The sequence below is a fragment of the Pipistrellus kuhlii genome, unplaced genomic scaffold (genome assembly GCF_014108245.1).
Source record: "Pipistrellus kuhlii isolate mPipKuh1 unplaced genomic scaffold, mPipKuh1.p scaffold_m20_p_1, whole genome shotgun sequence".
Lineage (NCBI taxonomy): Eukaryota > Metazoa > Chordata > Mammalia > Chiroptera > Vespertilionidae > Pipistrellus > Pipistrellus kuhlii.
The window spans coordinates 81458847-81472445 of NW_023425404.1; positions in this window are offsets into that span (position 1 = coordinate 81458847).

A 13599-nucleotide genomic window follows, 5' to 3' on the forward strand; every position below is an offset into this window, starting at 1 on the left:
ACCTGGATAAACCTCCAAAAGTGAGAGAAGCCAAACACAGAAGGCCACATGTCCAATTCCATTTACAGTCCTCTCCTTTATCTGTGGTTTGACTTTCTGCATTCCAGCCGTCTATGATCAACTGTTGCCCAAAAGTATTAAATGGAAAATTCTTGAAATAAACATGTTTTAAATTGTGCACAGTTCTGAGTAGTGTGATGTTATCTCGTCCGTCCTGCACTGTCCCACCCAAGACATGGTCACCCCTTTGTCCAGTGTCTCCATGCTGTGGATGCTCCCCAACCCTTAGTCAGTTAGGACTCATCTGGATGGGCAGACTGGTTATGAGAAGAGAGAGACCACATTCACATAATGTATTACAGTATGTTATAGTTTTTCTATTTTATTATTAATTATTGTTAATCTCTTACTGTGCCTAATTCATAAATTAAACTTTGTCATAAGAAGTATGTATAGAGAAAAAAAAACAGGATATGTAGGCTTCCATACTATCTGTAGTCTAAGGCATCCACTGGGGGGGTCTTAGAATGCATTTCTGAGATAAGGGGAAGTTTTCAGAAAAGGCTAATTTATTCAGACAGCAGATCGGGGTGGCTGGAGATGGAGGTGGGAATGAAGGTTGAGTGCAGAGAACTTTTAGGGGAGACAGAAATTGTTCTAAAACTGGATTGTGGTGATGGTTGCACAACTCTGAAAAAGTACTAAAACTTCCTGAATTGTGAAGAGGCATATTTTATGACATGTTTATTATACCTCAAGAAAGCTATTTTAAAAAATAGTAACACTGATCTATGTGAAAAAATGCAAGCATTAGCATTATAAGGATATATTAATCAGTTGAAAATCATAGATATTTTATTGCTGTTCTTAAAGAAATAATTATCATGAAACTTGTTAAGACAGAAAAGCTGAGCCCTGGATGGTATTGTTCAGTGGTTAGAGTATTGACTTGCCCACTGGAGGGTTGTGGGTTCAATTCCCAGTCAAGGGCACATACCTGAGTTGCAAGTTTGATCTTGCATGGTGGAAACACATGCGAGAGACAACCAATCTATGTGTCTCTCCCACATCAATGTTCTCTCTCTCTGTACCTCTCACTTTCTCCCTCTCTCCCTCCTTTCAACTCTCTTTAAAAATCATACTCTCAGGTGAGGATTGCAATAATAAAGAGACAGTAAGGCTGACTTTATTAAGGGGTATTCTATAAGTATAGGGATCCCTGCAGTGAGAGTTTGCTCTAGGGGAAAGAAATTGGGCTCAATTCGGAATAGATAATGGAAAGTGGGAATTTATAGCCAAGGAGCAGAGGGGGTGGTGTTGAGTGGATGGAAAATTAATAAAAGGAAACATCAGGATGAGAGTAAGGAGGGATCTTACTGAGGCAGATCTTGGGACTCAGACATCAGCTGGGCGCCAGTGCAGGATGTGGACCCTGATCAGATAGAAGGGTGGTCAGGTGTCAAGGGTTGGGGGCTGGTCTAATGTACTTGACAAGATTTATGCTAAAAGTGGGCTCTTAAAGGACACTCCCAAGGACAGGGCCTAGTCAGGCTCAGAGAAGCCTGACTAAAGTTTGATCACGGAGAGTGTCTCTGTCGTCACTTCCCAAGATAAGGACTTTAATTTGATTAATGTTCTAGACTTTTCTTTACATCTACTAATGTAGAGATGCATGCTCATATCGTTTTGAAGAGAAAAATTGATTTTCAACATCTTAATTTTCCTGTTAGTAGGGCTCAGACATCAGTCCTTGTGTGTGTGTGTGTGTGTGTGTGTGTGTGTGTGTGTGTAAAGTTCTGAGGTCACGTGGGGCAGTGTGGAGGCTAAATCACCAACTTCCCCCCACCCCTGGTCTGGTCCACATTTCTCTCAGGGTGGGCAGCATCTCTCCTGGGCCCAGAAAGAGGGTTGGAGATAGTTTTTGCAGGCCTTTCTTTATATCAGATCCACAATTAAGGGCCAGAATTCTCAAAGCAGACCTCCATACAAAGCCCTCTGGACAGCAGGATGTGGGTTGGGGTCAAGGGAACAATAACAAGTCAAAGATCAAAATAATTATTCAAATGCAACTAATGTAAAGTTGACTATATTGGTGTGTCATTTGACCCAAATAAACCTTCCTAAAAGCATTGCATTGCATACATTTGCTTTTTCTGCACCAGAGAGAAGATGTTTGGGCTGTTTTGGATGACCTACAATAGATGTACTCCAGGAATTAGATAGGAAAGATGGATTTGTAAGGGGCAAACACCAGAGGTTTTGTGTACCTATGCTCAGGACCCTGGATATGCTGCGAGTGCTGAGCTTGTGTGGAAATAGCCCACAGGTTTCACCATTTGAATATACAGAGCATAATGCTGATCCTTGCAGGTGCATAGGGAAGAAAGATGAACAGACCAGCATGCCTCATTTCTAATAATGAGCTGGCCCTCTATTGAGCTTTTCTATCGTGCTGCTAACATTGAAAAGAAAGCCCCAGGAGAAGAAATAAATGCAAGCTCAAACACTGGCAGGAGATGTCCAAAATCCTGCAGTTTAACATTCCTCATCAGAGTGGTGACCAGGGTCTTTGACACCTAATGCTTTGGAGCTCAGGAAGTCTCTGAAGGGAAATATCGGAACTGATGTGTCTGAACCGGAGGCCTACCTAAATTGCCTGTTACTAAATCTCATTGAATTAAGTTCAACTTTACCATCTGAACACCATTTTAGCATCCATCCTGAAAAGGTTGTAACAGGGCATGTTAGTTCCATAAAATAAAGAAATATTGAACAAGGAGCCACCCTAAGCCTATGTGGAAGCAAAGAAAAATAAGATGGGACACAGCGAGCAGGGCGACTGGCACTTTTTGATTGGTGGTCTCTGCAGAAGAAGAAGTAAGCAATTAGACAATGCACTGGGAAGTGTAAGTCATAGTTGGTCAAAGGCCATCCTAGGAGGCAACCATAAAGTAGGCACCCAAACTCCTCCCCTGGCTTCCCTTACTCCTCCATCTCCACCTTCAGTGATTCTTTCCCCTCCAAACACCGGAGCTTCCTGGGCTGAGGCAGGGAGAGATTCATGTTTTAAATCAGGATCCACAAAGAGCTGGCATGGCACATCATTTGTCAGTGATGGCACCCCAGGTCTTGGTGGGAAAATGGTTTTTTTTTCTGGCAGTTGGCAGGGTTCTTCCTCAGGTCCAATCAGACTCCAGAGGCAGCCACATCACCTGCTGACATGTGTTCCTAGGATCACATATGTGCACGCAGACCTGTCGTGATGGCAGTCCTCATTCACTCCAGTGTTTATAAGTGCACACAGTGCAGGCCTCGCCAGAGAATGCACAGTCATGTCCAGGCACTGGCCCCACAAGGAGCGTGCACTCCAGGAAGAAAAGGAGTGTTCACCGAAAGTAACTCAAGATGCCATGGGAGTCTGTTACAGCTGGAACTGTGGCCCCTCCCCTGCCCAAAGAAAAAGATATGCTAGAGTTCTAACTCCCAATACCTTCGCACATTTGGAGATAATCTACAGGTAATCAAATCAAATGAGGTCAGTAGAGTGGGCCCTCGCCCAATATAACTAGAGTCTTTATGTGAAGGGAATTTGGACACAAAGATGGGCATTCATAGAAGGAAAACAGGACAGGGAGAAGACAGACAACGTCAACCCAAGGAGAGAGACCTTGGAAAAAACCAACCCTACCAACACCTGACCTCAGACTTCTAGACTCCAGAACTGTGAGACAGTAAGTTTCTGTTAAACCACCCAGTCTGTGGAACTTTGTTACAGCAACTCTAGGAAACATATAGAGTGAAAAGGAGGGACTTGTGGTTGGAGGGAGGAGGGCAGGAGCAATCAGGACGGCTCCCTGGAGGAAGTGCCCGGACTGTTAGGATTTCTCACTGTAGCTGGCATCAGCCCATCAGGCAATAGCTTCAAAGGGGAATATTTAGAAAGGGGAGATGCAGAAGGAAGGTGTGCAAGTCTCTCAGCTGTGGCACAGGTAGGATAAGGGAATAGTAATTATAGCCTCAAGGCTAAAGTAAAGGTACAGCATGGGTGAAGGATGTTAGAAATGGACAGACGGCTTGGTCCAGGGCAAAGGACATTTTCAAGTGAGGGACGAGCCGGCAGCATCATCTGGGACTGATGCATTGGGCCAATGGGCAGCATCCCATGCTCGCTGTGACCCACAGAGTTTGTTTTTAGGGCCTCTGGTCTCATCTTACCTGCTTACCATACTCAGTGGGACCTCACTTCTAACTTGTACCTTTGTATTCAAATATTGAAAGTGTTGGCTCTCCAGTCCCTGTCTAGTCTAGTCTTCATATAACGGCATTTCTGAAATCCACGGCAAACAGATTGGCGGGACTGGGATGGGAGGGAAAGGAATCACACTCCCAGTCCTGTGCCAGCTTTCTCCACACGACTGCACACATCCATGAAGCGTCCCTGTGAGTGCTTATGGTCCCCATTGGTCGGCAAACTCGATAGTCAACAGAGCCAAATATCAAAAGTACAACGATTAAAAATTCTTTTGAGAGCCAAAATTTTTAAACTTACACTTCTTCTAACGCCACTTCAAAATAGACTCGCCCAGGCCATGGTATTTTGTGGAAGAACCACACTCAAGGGGCCAAAGAGCAGCATGTGACTCGGGAGCCAGTTTGCCAACCAGGGGTATAGGTGATACCATAAAGGTCATGTTCCCCACGTGTCCTCCACTGCTAGGACATAATAGACGTTGAATTTGACTTTGTCTCTGATTCCCCCGTGTCCTGCCACCTCCATGTGGCTGGAAGAAAGTGGATACTAGTTCTCACGATTTCTGATCTGTAGTTGGACTCTTTCAAGGATTAAAAAGGACCCCATTTGCCCACCTGGCCCCTCCTATCTGCTCATCTGTGTGGGAGGCTGAGATCAGTGGAGGGGCTGTGGGCATGTAACACGGAAGGAGGGGGAACTACCCGGGAAGCACTGGCGGGGCTTTCAGACTCCCAGCCCCTGCCTCGCCACTCACAGCTGTGGGGCTTGTGCAAGTTCCCTAGCCTATCTGTGTCTCACCTTCAGGCACATCTATCAAATGGGGACCTACCCCATGTGAGGTGGTATGAAATAGCAAATGTGTGAAGCTCTGCAATACCACAGAGCGGTTACTCAATCATGTGGGAAGGCCGGCCAGGGGAAGGAGATAAGACAGGGATCCACTGGCAGAGCAGCAGCAGCCTCAGTACTCAGGCTTCCTGGGACCTGGGCTGGGGCCAGGACTCCCCAGCAGGAATTTGGGACTGTTATCTGCATAGGAGCTCAGCAGGTGGCATTCTCCCTCTCCAGGCGATATCCACCTGTGGTCCCAGGTGCAGGACTCAGCCTGGCAGCTGGTTCAGTAGAACTCCAGGTGTGGAAGGTGGGGGGAAACAGCTGCTGTCCTCAGGGCCACTCTGGTGGGTCCTCCTGTTCCCAGTGGGACCTAGTTCAGGACTCCAGAACCTCAGAGAAGCCGGATGGGGCATCGGAGGCGCCAGCTCCCTCATCCCAAGGACGGATCTCTGCCGGGTCTGGGTGTGGAAGACAGATGGCCATCCTCTCTCCTGACTCTGGCTGCAGAAGGGTTTTACCTCACTTCACTTTAGAAGCCTCATGGCTCAGTCCCCACCTGGCGTCTGTGTGAACAGGGCTCCTTAGGTGCCCACAGACAGCAGCTCCTGGCCGCAGGGCAGGAATGAGAGGCTGCTCACCTTGCTCTGAATGAGGAAGGATGCTTAGGCTCGGGGAGTGGTTGAGAACTTGTTCCACCATTTGGGAGAACAGATGAAGATTTCCCCATCTCTGTTCACTTGGGGGAAATAAAATATGCAGATGGAACCCTCACACTGGGCGGGGATATCTGACCAGGTGCCTCAGGCGGGGTCTTCATAAAGCCAGGCTCAGCGACTGTGTCAATTCTGTGGTCTCCATCAGCACCTGCTTGCCCCAGTCTTCTCCCAACTGGTGCACAGCCTAAGGAAGAAAGTGCTTGCTATGCAAACACAGCTTCTAGACACGTCCCTGGAACCCACCTTCCCCAGACCCTCCAGTGACAGGGTTAGGGAGAGATGCTTGCTGTTTACATCCAATGTTGCTCTGACAGACTTAACTACATTCCTCCGGCTAGAGAAGCCAGGACTCTGAGCTGCAACTGGCCAGGGAAAGAAATAAGGAAATTAGAGAATAAAAATGTTGGCATTTGACCCAAGGTCTGCAGTGGAAGAGCTGTAGGGCCAGAAGGTGGCGCTGTTGCTCATCAGCTGAAGCAGAGGAATCCGCAGAAGAGCCCCACCCACCACTGGCCTGAGTCATGCTCTTTAAATCCAGCGCCCAGACCCTAAGCCCCTAGCTGACTTTGAATGACCCCCAGCTCCACTCCTGAAGCTGTATCCAAATCAAAGAACTTGAATTCGGTGACTCTGGGAGTGCAATTCCCATCCTCCAGCCTCCTTTCTATCTGCCCCTGCCAGAGGCTCTCAGAATGAAAATCCACCGAGGCCAGCATGGCAGTGGTACAGCATGAGTAATTACACAATTAAATGAAACTCCCCCAAGGCCGGGGGTTCTGTGTAAGGATCCCTGCCCCCATATATACACACTTCATTTTCTTTTCTTTCTTTCTTTTTTTTTCTTCTTTGAATGTCTTAATGTCTTCTCTTTGGCAGTTTTGCCATCTATGGAATGAAGGTGTTACCTTTTTTAGAATCAATTAGTTAACGTCAGGAAAGCTCTCTGCAGATGAAAAGTGATAAATACTATTTATCAAATATTTAATTAGCCACAGTTGGAGATGATTCATAATCTATTCATCTTGCTGAATAACCAGGAAAAATGGTCAGAGCAGAAATATAATTTTAAATACAGGTTTTCATAGATTTTGTACAGGACTAAGAATTTTAAAATTAGTATTTCAATTTCTCCGTTTCCCAGGGCCCTGAGAAAACAGGCTCCCTTCCCACTCAGCCCATTGGCTGGAGCCCTCGCTGCCCATGGCAGCCTCTGCCTGGCCTGGACAATCACTAAGCCCAGCAGCAGCATTAGGGCAGAGTCACTGGACCGCCTGGTGCCAGGAGCCTCGCCTGTGTGCCCCAAGCTCCACTCGGTCCTGGAGGGCACACTCTCTCTTCTACTCAGGTCCGTTTCCTCACGCCCTGTCTGTCACATGCCCGCCACCTTTCTGCCCTGGCAGGGACTCCGCGAGGAGAAATTAGGTCATGTGCAAGACACCAGCACTTTCAAATGAAAGACATCAAAGCAGCTTAGAGTCTAAGTTGATTCAGAGACATTTCTAGTTGCTTGGAAGCAATATGGCCCAGTTTATGTTCATATCAAACTGAGATGGTGGTGCTCTCCCAGTACACAGCAAAATTATTTTTTCTTGTTCATTTGTTCTGCAAATATTTACTAAGCCTCTGGTATATAGCTATGCATGTTAAGATGATACAGATGACTTTCTACCAAAGTATAATTTTCAAAAAGCTAAAAACAAAACCCCTCTATAGATATATATATATATCTATCCAGATGTCATTTCCTTCTCTGAATACCGAAGACACTCAAAGATTACCTCTGTTAAGGCCCTTATATATTCCACCTTATAAAACAGTCATTTGTGTATTTGACTTTCACCTCTCAACTAGTATGTAAACTTTTGAGGGAAAGAATAATGTTTTTCTGAACTTAAACCTTGCAGAGAACTGGGCACATCACCAACACTTTGTGGTGTTGAATATATTGGGCAAAGTGGAAAGCTGCTACTGGTTGGTTGGTTGGTTTGGCCCTGGCATGCTTACCCCCTGACTTCACCATGAAGCTCATCATGGCTTCATCACTCAGAACCAGGAATGAGACCCGTGCAATGAGACAGATTCTTTAACTGAAGGCTCACATGTAGCTGCTTTCTCTGTGTCTAAGGTTTCTTATGTACAAAGCAAAGGCAATAAAAACCTGACCTGGGATACTAAGCAGATCACATGCAATCTTAGCAGAGTCTGGTAGGCAGGACACTTTCCATAAATGTAGTCATTATCAGAAAATCATGATTGAAGACATTGATGGGCTTTGATTATTTTATTATGTATTTTTAAATTGTTAGTAACACAACCTGGAGAGGATGGGGTGGAGCAGGCACTGCACAGCAACTTCCCAAGAATCTTCAAAGCTCATGTCATTTGACTCAGTAATTCCACATCCGGGGAATCTGTATTATGGAAAGTCACAAAAATGCAGAAAAGACTGACTCAGAAAATGTCAATTCCAGAATTATTCATAATAGCAGAAAGTTAGAACTGAACAACTATTACATAAGGAAATGCTTAAGATAAGTTTGGCTTGGTATCAAACAAAATGTATGATGTAGTTATAAAAAGCATGTTTACAAAGATCTCTTAATGACTGGGAAAATGTTTATAATATTAAGTGAGAAAAGTAGGCTACAAACATTTCATGTAAATGAACATAATTATGTAAAAAGCATCTGCAGGAAGAGTGTAACTATATTAATATATTAATATTCGGTCATCTCCAAGTGATGAGAAGGGACAGCTTGGATTTCTCCTTTTTTGACAGCTTCTAAAATGAGAATGTACTACTTTTCTAATCAGGAAGAAAACTCGTGCTATTTAAAAAGACGTTTGATAAGGGTGAGTTGCTATTCCAGATGATACCCAATGTCACATGATGCCCCATCAGTGACTTCTGAGTTGTGCCATCTTGAGGCCATGATGATGCTCCTTGATTTGACCCTCTGGATCTAGGCCTTCTCAACTGTGAAATGGCTGCTAATCACCTGTCAGAAGGCAGGTGGCCAAATATTACAGCATTGACTATATTGGGCAAAGTGGAAAGCTGCTACTGGTTAGTTGGTTTGTTTCTGCTCTGATGCCTCTGGTCTGTGTCTTGAAGGAGCCTGATTGGTGAGGCCACTTTTCTCAGGGTATGGACATATGTGATTAGGACAGGGCTGGTTAGAGAAACAAGGAGGGCAGAGGTAGCATGCTTCTCCATTTCATAGCACTGAGCAGGTGACAGTAAAAGACTATTCAAGGGCCACAGATGTCCTGGGCCTCATCAGGCCTGCTGGAGCCAACAGCCTGAACAGGGGTTTCGAAGAAGAGGCTGGCTCTGACCCTTCTTCTCAGGCTGCGGCCCTGCCCGCGCTTCTTCATTCGCCACAGGGCCGTGGTGTTGGTCGAGCTTCTGAGGCAGAGGGCACAGCTGTGGTTCCCTCCTCTAAAATATTTGAGGTTCAAAGGGCTCCCCATCCCCCTTCTCCTCTCACTTGTAGGAACCAGAGGAACATCTTTTGTTCTGAAAACTCAGTCTGGGGCCCCAGGAGCTGGAGTGGACACACAGCTGCCACGGGGCAGACATCCAATCTGCTCTTTGACCTGGAATGAGCTGTGCAAGCACGTGGGTAACTCTCAGCCACGGGATCTTGGGTGGAGCCGCTCTTGCAGGAAGTTCTTACCAAGCAGCGTATCAGTTGTGAGGGCCCAGCAGTCCCCCGTGGGTCAGATAAGTTCAATAAGATCGGTCAAGCAGGTGTGTGCAGTCCCGTGGCCAGGGCCAGACCCACACCCTACCTCCTTCTAGCTGTGTGATGGGAAAATTACCCAACCACGCTAGTGCCAGTTTCCCCACTTAGGAAATGAGAATCATAGTGGCTCCTACTGCACAAGATCCAGCGAGGAGGTAACACGTGGACCATGCTTATCCCGGGGCTGGCAGGCAGTGAGGGCTTGGGAAGTCACTGGTTCTTTTACTGTGAAGCTCTCCTTTGGGCTCAGCACCCCCTGTGAGCAGTGATGGGGGTACAAAATGTTAAACCACATCCCTTCTTGTGGTAGAATAGGTAGGAGTACCCCAGGAAACAGTTAAACAGCTAAGCAGCCTGTGATTAAATGCAAAAGCGACTGGGAGGCAGCATGCTATTTATAATAGCAACTTGCTGGAAGCAACTCAAATGCCCAGCCAGGCTGTAATGACTAAGCAAACCTGAAACTTCGGGACATGACAGCCACTGCAGGGCCGTTGGAAAGGCAGGTGTGCCGCTGATGTCCACATGTAGAAATGTGCCTCTGAAATACACGTTTCCACGAGGAAATCACAGGATGGCATGAGCACGCTGCCTGCCGGGAGGGGTAAATACCGGTGAAGTCACCCTCAGAGCTCGCAAAGGAACTTGAGGGGTGGAGGGAGTTTAACGCGTGATGCTAGTCAGTTATTTTCTTCTGAAGACAAGTTGCTTTACAAAGAGCACGGTGCCATGAGGAAGTGTTAGAGGTCAGAAAGGGAGTGAGGTGTGTGGGGGAGGGCTGAGGAGGGCTTCGCAGGGAGGATGGTGTCTGAGCAGATGTGGAAGCACCTGTGGGTTTGAACAAAGGAGCAGAGTTGCCCAGTGGGACAGCATGGGCTCGCCTCCTGCCCTGGTGTCTGGCCAGAGAAAGTGAGTTAAGTGCAATGAAGGGCAGTGTGAGCAGTAGGTGTGGGAGCACTGGGGGACCCACCCTTCTCCATGGGGGATCAGGGAAGTAAAGGGAAAGCCGTTTGCATACTGAGCTTCATGGCTTGTCTGTGCCAATTGGTGGGCTCTCTTCCAGGTTCTTGCCTACGTCCTGCCCTGATATTTACCCACGAAAGGGGCCAGGGGCCTAGTGTGGCCCAGGATCTGGATTAGCTGTGTCTTAGGGAGAAGAGGGGCCTGTGCCAGGGCTCTCTCAGCTGGACAGTTTGCATGACAACACATATGAGTCTGCAAATTGGGTCGCAGAGACACCAGAATGAGAGTGTGGCAATAGCTGAGGAAATTCCCTTCCGTCTCGGCAGGCCAGTGAAGGTGCTGACTGCACCATATCCTGCTGCAAACCACGACAGACTCCCCAGGGCACTTGTGGGCTCTGTCATTAGTTTATGGGGTAAGTCTCCTAGCTGCTATTTGGGTCTGGCCAGCCTTTAGGGATCAGCTACGGGGTCTAGTTCTGTCCTCCTAATGTGAACCAGAAGGCATCATGGGAGGGCACTGAATAGACATCTGAACCTCATAGATGTGAGTTTGAATCCTCCTCTGCCACTTACCTGTGACCTTGAGCAAGGTTTTAAACCTCTGTGAGCCTCCAGTAACTCATCTATAAAATGGGGACAGTTACCCTCCCTCCAGGGTTTGAGACTTAGCAATAATGTGTGTGAATGTTTCCACAGAGTATGTAGAAGCTCTGCGTGATGAGCATTGCCCTATTCTTGCTGAACATGTGTCTGTGATGGAGGAGTTTTCATGAGACAACCATACATACACCAGAGGCACAAACCTATTGCGTGAACATGGCCTTATCCCCATCCCTCACTCTCTCCCCTGCCAGCAAGTCCTTAGCTGCCCTTACATGGGGCTTCCTGAACGCCCCCCTCACCGGTCAGAGGTGGTTTGTGCATCAGAGATGGGCTCCCTTTGCCAGCGGGTCAGGGTCAGGGTGGTGCTCAGCGCAGGTAAGGCCGAGGTGGCTTCTAAATGCCTTCTAGAATTCCCACAAGATTGAATCTACCAGGGAGCACCTAGACATAAGACACGTAGGTACCTAAACATAAGAAATATAGATGATAGTGGTGATAGGAACATCTTTTGTTCTATTTGATCTTTGTCCCTGATTCATGACGTAAAGCTTCTCTCTCTCTTGGCAATTCCTGGGGGGTAAGAGGAGCATCTTGTAATGAGGTGACGGTGAGCAGGCCCTAGGAAGCTTCAAGATGGGGTAGGTCACCAGAAACCAAACCTTAATGAGAAGTTTGGAACATTAAGTCCCACCCCGAACTTCCGGGCAGGAGAGAGGGACCAGAGATTGAGTTAATAATCAATCACATCTACATGATGACACCCCCATAAAAATCAATAGCACACATGGGACTGAGTGTGTTTCTGGATTGGTGAGCACATCTACGTGCTGGGAGGGTGGCACCCAATGATCCAGTGGGGACAGGAGCACTCACGACCTTTCTTGACCTTGTCCTATACATCTCTTCATCTGGACACTGGTTTCTATCCCTCAGACACCACAAACTCATATTGCTCAAAAATAAGTGCCTGGTTGCCGACCCCACCTGACTCCTCCTGAGGTTCCACATCCATGAATGGCATGACATCCGTCCCCAAACTGATATAAGCTAGAAAATAAAGCCATCCTTATCTTTGCCTTTATTCTCCTAACCAAACCAACCCATCACCAAGAGCCAACCATTTCACTGCCTAAATATCTCTAACTCCACCCACTTCTTACCATCTTCTCCGCCACCACCTGAGTCCAGGCTGCCTTTGTCTCCTCTTACCTAGACGATTGTGGTGGCCACCTCTTTGGGGTAGCTCCAATTCTCTTACCATCTGATCCCCACACTGCATCTATAGTGGTCTTTCCCAAATGCAGGGCTGAGCCTAGCGTGCCCTACTTAAAAACCTTAATAGCTTCCCATTGCTCTTAAAATACAAACCAATCTCTGACAAGACTACAGGCCCCTATTCAAACACGCCTGGTTCTGTGTGCTCTGGCCACACTGGCTTCTTTAATTCTTCCAGCGCTCCCGGAGCCCTCTCAGACAGGCCTGTGTGCACACTGAAATGATCAGATGCCACCACAAGCACCCCTTCATCCAGCTAACCCTGCGTGGCCTTTGGATCGCTGCTCAAGCATCATGTCACTAAACACCTTCTCTGACTGCTCAGCCTGGCTGGCTCCTTTGTAACAAATTCCCCTTTAATGTATTTTTTGCCTTCCTCAGGACATGCACTTCAGTTACAACTTTGTAGTCTCTTCTCAGAACCGTATCCCAGGATCTTAACCAGTGCCTAACTAATAATATTAACAAGTATTGATTTACTGGTTGATTGAATGAATGAATAAACAAATAAGTGAGTTAAAATATTGAGCTTTGAAGCCTTTTTTTATATATTTATTTACAAGATTTATGATGTTTTCCCCAAGTTTCAGAACAGTATCTAACTTCACAAGTTATGTGTTTGAGTGTCCACTACCCCAGATGCTTATTTTTGGCTCTTTAATTTTAAATTTAACTGACCATATTCAATACATAAAATTCATCTTCAAAATTCATCACTAGCTGGGCAGAATGTCTCAGTGGTTGAGCACTGACCTATGAACCAGGAGGTCATGGTTCAATTCCCGATCAGGGCACATGTCCAGGTTGCAGGCTCAATCCCCAGTTGGGAGCTTGAAGGAGACAACTGATCAATGATTCTCTTCAATGATGTTTTTATCTCTCTCTCTCCCTCCCTCTCTCTTCCTCTCTGAAATCAATAGAAATATTAAAAATTCATCACCATCCTGGGGAGCCTATAAATACACAACAGGGAGCACTTCTGAAATGACCAAAGAAACAAATGATATATTTAAATGCAAACTAAATGCTAAAATAGCTTTTGCAAACTAATTAATGGAACAAAATTATTTTGCTGACATATTATGGAAGGAATTTTCTATCACATGTCTTACCTGTATCTATACTAATAAAAGGTTAAAATGCCAATTGGTCATGACACCTTCATTGGTCATGACACCCTCACAGTAACAACAAAACATCAGGCT